The 9,163-nt window shown below is 35.3% G+C and overlaps 1 pseudogene; it reads right to left on the bottom strand.

Moving 5' to 3' along the window:
* Positions 1 to 5,257: 5,257 nt before the first annotated feature.
* On the bottom strand, positions 5,258 to 6,654 carry LOC108540595 (26S protease regulatory subunit 4 pseudogene; annotated as a pseudogene).
* Between the last annotated feature and the right edge of the window lie 2,509 nt (positions 6,655 to 9,163).

Genomic DNA, 9,163 nt, shown 5'->3' on the forward strand with positions numbered 1-9,163 from the left:
ATAACCAAAAGCATTTTCTGCTTTCTGAACATATAATAAAGACTCTCTACTTACAAATTTTCCATAATTACAAATTGTTCAGTCTTTTAAAAGGTGATTATTATTCATTATCTATTTATTTCATAACAAATGCCACTAAAGGTGTGAAAGATAAGTTTAAAATGCCAACTAAGATATTGCAACACTTTAATGAAATGGAAAGCAGTTTAAATATATATTTAAAAACATAGCTTTTAGACTACACATTAGTAAATGCATTTTATTTAACAAATCATAGAAAGATAGATGAAGATGCTTTGCTTTTAAAATATTATATTTAGAATGCCTGTGCAGAGACACTGAAGTGTGATTTGTCCTCATAGCAGACATCTGAAGAACAAGTGACATTCTTACACAAAATCCATATTGGTGATGTATTTAATTACAGAGCTGATTGAAATTGACAGATTTAGTGACCTGCGTTTGCACTTGTGGTGATTGATGTATGCTTCAACTCTGGTTACTTTTAAACCAATTCACATATTGCTCAATACTATAATATCATCCTGTCAAATTGCAAACTACATTTTTACAAGTTGGGAGACTAGAGAGAGTGCATGTTTAATTAAAAGGAGATAGAGATGAATTGTTTAAAAACACCTATACAACTGTTAAAGTGGGACCACTGTTATTTGAAAGTGGAGTGAAGGAAAATTCAATACACTTACTCAGGCATTTATGTTCCTAGAGTCATCTTTTCTAAAAAGATACTTGACTGCTCTTTGTGTAAGAAAGAGGTCCCAGAACCTTCTACTGCTATCTCTAAAGCCTTGCTTTCTTTGGTATGATGTCAGCATTTAAAAATAAGTAAAATTCATGTCTTAGAACAAGGAGCGACCTTAATGATCTTGTAACCCAAATCTCCTGTCTGTTTTTGTCTGGTTGTGTTTCCTTGTTACTCTGGCTAGAGAGCTGCTACCCAGAGAGGTAACTTGTCTGTAGAGGGGCACAAAATTGGTTTTACGGCATAAAATGGGGCTGGAGTTCACGTCTTTTCTGTTTCAGTTCAATGTACTTTCACAATATATAGAATTCCCTTCTCTAGATACTTTTCACTCCTTCACTCACTTTGTTGGCTATGGACATATAAGGATTACAGCCTTTAATATCCAATGATCCACTTAACTTAGGTACTTTTAATTACATTTTAAATAACAGTAAAAAGAACCATTGATTGAATCTTGCTGTATACCACACTCTGAAATATATCCTTAACATAAATTATGTCTCACAACATATATGCAAGGTAGGTGACATTGCTGTCAATTTATTGATGTGTGGTGAGACTAAGGGAAGTTCAGCAAACTTTACAAATGGCCTTGGGCACTAAGTAGATGAAATTTGAATCCAGTGTCGTTGAGTACAAGGGCCCACAACTCTTTTTATCACATAACATTATTTTCTCATACTAGAAAAAAAGTCTTAAAATAGACTTCTTGACTGTCAGAACGATAAATAACTCTTGAAGGAGGTTGTCACATATCTAATTGTTAAGAATAGAGATCCACAATCTTGGGTGGTTTAAATATACATCTTTCCAAAATGTAAGATAGCTGGGTAGTATAGTCTCCAAAGTCTCTTTCCCAGATATAGAAATTTATGCCAGAATTAAATTTGTCACTTCGTTGAAAGATACTAGTTTTAACAATGTGAGGGTCATTGGAAATTTTAAAGTTACACAAACAAAATCGTTTAAATCATCATTCCAACTACTTAGGCAAGCCTGTTCCTTTCCCAATATTTCTTAGTTTCCTTAATATATGATGAACTGGAGAGGAGTAAGCATAAATGTCCCTCCTGTCTTTATTGACTCAAAATGTTTGCTCCCTTTTTAATTCCTTATATGGCAACTCATCTCTACTCCAATTCATCCCACTCATAAATGCTTTCTTCTTCATTCCTTAAATTGTCATGAAAAGATATGGCATAGAAAAATGGCGAAACAAGATAACTAAAATTAAATGTTAGAAGTACTGTATATTTTAGCCCTTCCTGTGCCAGGTTGGACTGTTTCTACTTAGACTCTACTTGTCACCACTTCCTATATCTGTTAAGAACTCTTTTTCATGTTTCCTGCTCTTTGACTATTGAGTTTTTTGTTTTGCTATAATGCAATGCCATAGGAAACACAAGAATTCAGCACACAATTCATATATATAAAGCAAACTTTCTTGTTTTGGTCCTCTCCCATTAATTGTTTGATTTCTTATCTAATCAATTTATAAATAAACATTATTAAAAATTGTAGACTAGATAAAAAAGTATATTTCTAATTTGTCCTCAAGCTCCCCTATCCCCCTCAGAAAATATTTAACAAATTAAAAAAGGTTATAAACCCAAAGAATAGAAAAAATGGGGAGAAGTTAGGAGATAACTAATACCAGAAAATTTTTAGAAGATTGAAAGAAAAGAAAAAAGCAAAAATAGGTGAAACTGAAGAACAGACAAGAGTTAGGCACCAACAGGAGCCATGCAGATTTAAACCACTGATCTCTAAAAGAGTTTAAGAGTTGAAAACACCAGACTTTCTGGAACATAAATGAGTAAGGGGATCAAGTAGGGTTCCATTTACAGAATGAGGCATTTTAAGCAAGAAAGGATTTAATATAGGAAATTAGTTTTTTTACACTGTTGAAAGAGCTGGTAAAGCCGGGCACGGTGGCTCAAGCCTGTAATCCCAGCACTTTGGGAGGCCGAGACGGGCGGATCACGAGGTCAGGAGATCGAGACCATCCTGGCTAACACGATGAAACCCCGTCTCTACTAAAAGACAAAAAATTAGCCGGGCGAGGTGGCGGGCGCCTGTAGTCCCAGCTACTCGGGAGGCTGAGGCAGGAGAATGGCGTGAACCCGGGAAGCGGAGGTTGCAGTGAGCTGAGATTAGGCCACTGCACTCCAGCCTGGGCGACAGAGCAAGACTCCCTCTCAAGAAAAAAAAAAAAAAAAAAAAAAAAAAAAAAAGACCTGGTAGATTAACTTCTGGACTGGCTCTCCTGAAAGATGAAAAGAGCAATGCAGAGCAGAAACTCTAAAGAGATTACTTCTGAAGTGGCTGTGGAGTTATGAAATCAAGCAGGTACCCATAATGCATGTTGTAATCATGCCACAACTGCTACTTCATACTTAGGAATCTAGAGAACAGACTATAGAATTCCACTTTGTCTAAGTCATATAGAGAACCCTAGCAGAAGGAGGGTATGATGAGATTAGATTTCCCTAATCTCATGTTTCCCTCAGTAGGTATGAGGAACAGGATTAAAAACGTGTCCATTACAATCAAATTTTTCCCTCCTTATCCTAGGAAGCCAGGCGATTACTCACTGGGTACTCAAACAAGAGAAGAGACATTTGTTTTTCTGAATAAATTTATTATAGGATACTTGACACTGGGGCAATGAATGACAAGAGTGAGGCATTGTACTGAAAACAGAGGAATCAAATATAGAGAATGATGAAACTTTCACCCTCCTCTTACAAAGAAAAAGCAGGCCATGCGTAAGAGGATTAAAGGGGTAAGAATCTGAATTATAGCTGCTGTAGTCTGAATGTGTCCTTCAAAATGTATGTGTTGGAAACTCAATCCCTAATGCAATAGTATTGGGAAGTGAGGCCTAATGGGAGGTGTTTAAGTCGTGGGGGCTCTGCCCTTGTGAATGGATTACTGCTGCTATACAAAGGGTTAGGGGAGTAGGTTCTCACTCTTCTGCTCTTCTGTCATGTGAAGAAGAAAGTGTCTCCCATTCCAGAGGATGCATTGTTCAGGGTACTATCGTGAAAGCGGAGACTTAGACCTTACCAGACTTCAGATACTGGCACCTTGATCTTAGACTCCCCAGTCTCCTGAACGATGAGAAAGTAATTTCTGTTCTTTCTAAATTACCCAGTCTGTAGTATTCCATTATAAAAGCACAAAACAGACTAAGACAATGTCAGCTTTCTCAAACTTGTAAACTAGATAACAAAGGAACATTGACAGTAAACAATTTCAATATAAATTTTTATAAACAAGCTATCAAAATATGAGGTTAACATAAAAGTAATTTCAGACATAATACCTTTTTTAAAAGCCTATGAGTGACCCTCTTGGAATTGAAACAGAATGATTGAATACTCCAGGTGTAAGAGAAGCATGAGGTAATAAGGTAGGGTGAGGGACAAGAAGGAAGGGAATGAAAAAAATCAAAGGAAAGTGATAGATTACTTGATATGCTGGGGAATATTAAGATTCTATAATTTTGTCAGCACATTTGAAAACATTTAATAAGAGGTATGTAGAAATGACACAGAAAATTTAAAGTATATTTTATCTTCGGGAAAACTAAGCATGTAAAGTATATATTTGACAGATATTTTATGTCTAAATAATAGATAATAGTCTTAATTATGTAAATCTTAAATATTTATTGTATATAATAATGACATTTTTCATATTGAGATTTGAGAAGTGAACTATGTACATGCTCATATAGAGATATATAATTGTTAGATTCTGTATTGATTTCAAAAATGTTACCATTGTATAATGGTGATATTTCAAAGAATCCAGAATTAAAAATTATATATATAGTTGTGTTACTTATATATACATCAATCAATATAAACAGTAAAGACTAAAGGTTGAAGTGTATTGTGTCCTGAGAGTAGGCTGTGGTGAGGAAGTATATTAGAGGCAGTGGTGTTTTCTTGCAAATCTTTTTAAATAGATGGATTTTAATCCCAGCCTGTAATTACAAGCCTGTAATCCCAGCACTTTGGGAGGCCGAGACGGGCGGATCACGAGGTCAGGAGATCGAGACCATCCTGGCTAACATGGTGAAACCCCGTCTCTACTAAAAAATACAAAAAACTAGCCGGGCGAGATGGCGGGCGCCTGTAGTCCCAGCTACTCGGGAGTCTGAGGCAGGAGAATGGCGTAAACCCAGGAGGCGGAGCTTGCAGTGAGCTGAGATCCGGCCACTGCACTCCAGCCTGGGCGACAGAGCGAGACTCCGTCTCAAAAAAAAAAAATACATAAAAGCATTACTTAAATTATGCTTTAATGGTACAGAAAAGTACTACAAATTCATTAAAGAATAGCTAGAAAATGCAGATTTTGTGTGTGAAGGAGCATGCTTTTTTGGGAAGCAGAGTGCTGCACAGTGACGAACAGACAAAGACGCCCAATGGGTACTTACACATCTTACTCCAAAAGACACACACGATGTTTTGCTAATAAAAGTCAGTGGTAACAGATTCTCCTGGGCAACTTCCCCAACCTCATCCCTTTCGGGAGATGGGAAATCCCCCAACAATTTTCCTGATGGCAGCTGTGGTTCACTAGAAATAGATCCCCTTCCTGTTTCTTTTAAAGAACACTTTCTTTAGATTTTTTGAAGTCTTCATTTGTTCCTTTTATTCTAAGCTCTCTTAAGGCCGTCAGACCAGTTTTTGTACAGATTACCTTGATGTCAGCACCAAAGAGGTCATCTTTAGCCATGCTCAAGTAGTGCAGGGTTACATCATTGACCACCCTCATCCTGCTTGTGTGAATCTGAATGATGTTCTTCTCATTCTTTTCATGGGGCAGAGGGACCTTGATCTTCCTGTCAGTGAGGTCTGGTCTGATGAATGCTGGATCCAAAGTTTCTATGTGGTTTGTGGCCATAATAGCTTTCACATCTCCTCTAGAATCAAATCCATCCAACTGGTTCAACAGTTTCAACATTGTTCACTGAATTTCTCTCTCACCACCAGAATTTGAGTTATATCTTTTTGAACCAATGGCATCTATTTCATCAGTAAACATGATGAATGATGCCTGTTCTTCAGCAACTGGAAACAATTCCAGTATGGGTTTGAGCCCATCACCTAGGTACTTCTGAATAAGGTCAGAGCCAATCACTCTCAAGAAAGTGGCTGAGGTTTGGTTAGCTGCTGCTTTGACTAACAAAGTTTTACCTGTGCCCAGCGGACCATAGAGAATGACCCCCTTGAGGAGGCTTTATACCCATCTCTTCATAGTATTCAGAATAGGTGAGAGGAAGCTCCACAGATTCCAGATTCCTTAATTTTTTGAATTTGGTTGTCCAACCCTCCAGCATTGCCATAGGTCTCCCAGGGGGCCTTTTCCACCTCCATCACTGTGACCAGGGGATCTGTGTCATCCATCAGCACCCCATCATGGCATGCACGTTGTGGTTGAGCAGGACCAAGCCAGGTCCAGCAGATCCTTGTCAACAAATGAAAGAATGTAGTGTTCTGAGCCCACAGATATGGATACGATGTCATGATTGTCATGGATGATCTCTTCCAACGTTCCTACTGACAACAGGGTCCCCCTCATTTCATCCACTTTTGATCTTTCCTCCTCTTACTTTTCTTCTAATGGTTTTATTTGTTCCTGATTTATAATGAATTCTTCCTCTATGAGAAGACAGTCTTTACTTCTTTCTAACTTCAGTAATTTTAACCGGCACTGAGTGTGAATCGTCACCATGGCAGTTTGCTGGCAGCATCTGGTCTCTTGTTTTCTTCTTTTTCCCACTATAGTTGGTACAGGAGGTTCATATTTCCTTTTCTTGTTTGTCATCCTTCTTGACCTCCAGGACCATGACCACCACTCTGACTTTGACCCATCTTGCCTTGGCCCCAGACATTTTTAAAGGAAATAATAAAAAGTAAAATAGAGCAGTTGATGATAATCACTAAAAACATACTGATAGGCCAGGCGTGGTGGTTCAAGCCTGTAATTCCAGCACTTTGGGAGGCTGAGAAGGGCGGATCACGAGGTCAGGAGATCGAGACCATCCTGGCTAACGTGGTGAAACCCCGTCTCTACTAAAAAATACAAAAAACTAGCCGGGCATGGTGGCAGGTGCCTGTAGTCCCAGATACTCGGGAGGCTGAGGCAGGAGAATGGCGTGAACCCGGGAGGCGGAGCTTGCAGTGAGCTGAGATCCGGCCACTGCACTCCAGCCTGGGCGACAGAGCCAGACTCTGTCTCAAAAAAAAAAAAAAGAAAAAAAGAAAAAAAACCATACTGATAGATATCCTTAAAGCTATGTACACATATATGGTATGTATATTATATGTACACATACATTTCTGCATTTCATTTATAATATCTTCACTTGGTGTTTAATACATTTCAAAAATGTGTTCTGCATCTCAAAAGGTATTGTATGAAAATATTACATTTAGTCCTTTGGGGTATTTAGACTGTTTTCTCTTTTAATCATCATAAATAAGTCAGAAATCATCACTTTACATGAATAATCTTCTCAAAATGGTATCTAATTACATTTTCTTCTTAACAGTTATAATAACTTTTTTAAACTGTTAAATATCTAATCCATATGGAATATATTTTCTTCTATAATATGAGACCTAACATTACTCATTTACAAATGATGAAGTGATATTATATAAAGACTGTTGGATAGTTCACATTTTTTGTGCTAGTTTTGAATTATTGCCTTACTTTAAAATAAATATGTGTCTTTTGGTATGTTCTTCCCTAAAATACAGTTTTATTTTTGTTTTCTTCTTCAATTTCTTGTATCATTTATCTATCTACCTATCTAATCGAATAACCATTTGGTCATTTATTGTTGACTTATAAAGTAAGACCATCAGTAAAATATTAAAAGTGATAATTGGCATATATAAAACTGATAACTGGCAAACAGTAAAATATTTGTTATAGAATTTTTATAGAAATAATTAATCAGATTAATGAGGTTTTACATTATAATTACTTTGCTATAAATACTTATTACTAATATGGCTAATTATTCTATTTTTAAACTGTTAAGCCAACCTTGCATTCCTGGAATAAATTCAACATTGTCACAATATATTAGCTTTTTAAAATATGTCATTAAGTTGCTATGCTAATATTGTAGTCATCTGAGAGATTACCCTGATCATTTTCTTTTTCTTAATGTCTTTGTCAGGTTTTGGTATCAAGATTATCCTGGACTCATAAAATTAGTTTGAAAGTGTTTCTTCTTTTTCATAAACTCTGTATAAGAGTTTATGCTACTTTGGTATGAATTATTCACTAAAAGTTTGGAAGAATTCACTGGTAAATCAAGCAGGTCTACAGTTTACATCAACAGAAGATTATACATTATTCATTCATTTTATTTTATATTTTGTTCTATAACCATTCAGATGTCTTCTTTAAATGTTTTGCCCAGAAAAGTGGATGTGTTATCTAAAATTTTAAATTCTTTTAATAAACAGTCATAAAACTCTCTTATTATCTGTTTAATATCTATAATATATGTATTAATACTTCCTTTTCTATCTGTGATATTATATAATCCTCATTCTTTTCTTATATCTCTCTTTTAGTTTTGATCAATCTTGAGAGGAATGTGTCAGGTTTAATAGTCTTTAAATAAATAAACTATTAATTTTATTTATTAGATTTTTCATATTTATTAATATATTATCTTCTGTTTACTACTTCCATCCATTGTATTTATTTTTGCTTAGAATGCAGTTCTATTTCTAACTCTTAAAAGATGCTTACAAATTTAATTTTAAAATTATTAAAACATTTTCTAATATATTGAAGGCTATAGATTTCCTTATAAGCACATCTTCAATTGTGTTTCACAAACTCTTTTATGTATCACATTGTTATTAAATTTAGTTCAAAATATTTTCATTTTCATTTATTTTAGCCCATGAATTATTTAGCTTATATTCTTAATTTCCAAATATTTAAGGTGTTTCCATTTGTTTTTTACTTATTAATCTGTAGTGTAAATTTAATGCAGCCAGTGAACATGATCTATGTAATTTCAGTCCTTTAAATTTTGTTCTATATGATATAACCCAGCAAATGCTCTATTTGGCAAACACTCTGTTTTTTCTTGAAAAGATGAACATTTCCCTTTTAATTTAGTTCACTTTTCCATACACACCAATTTTTTTTGTTGCTAATATCTTTGATATTTTTGTTGCTAACATATTTGATATTTTTGTCTATTCTTTTTTTTAGCCATTTATCATGAAAATCATTTTCTCAAGATTCCCATTTGGGAAGCTGACTCATAATACATTTTATCATTATACAATTGGTGGTCCCAGTATTAACCCTGACAAAGGAGGCCCTCATCTTTATTCAAGGTCC

Source organism: Rhinopithecus bieti, unplaced genomic scaffold (genome assembly GCF_001698545.2).
Source record: "Rhinopithecus bieti isolate Rb0 unplaced genomic scaffold, ASM169854v2 scaffold_19553, whole genome shotgun sequence".
NCBI lineage: Eukaryota > Metazoa > Chordata > Mammalia > Primates > Cercopithecidae > Rhinopithecus > Rhinopithecus bieti.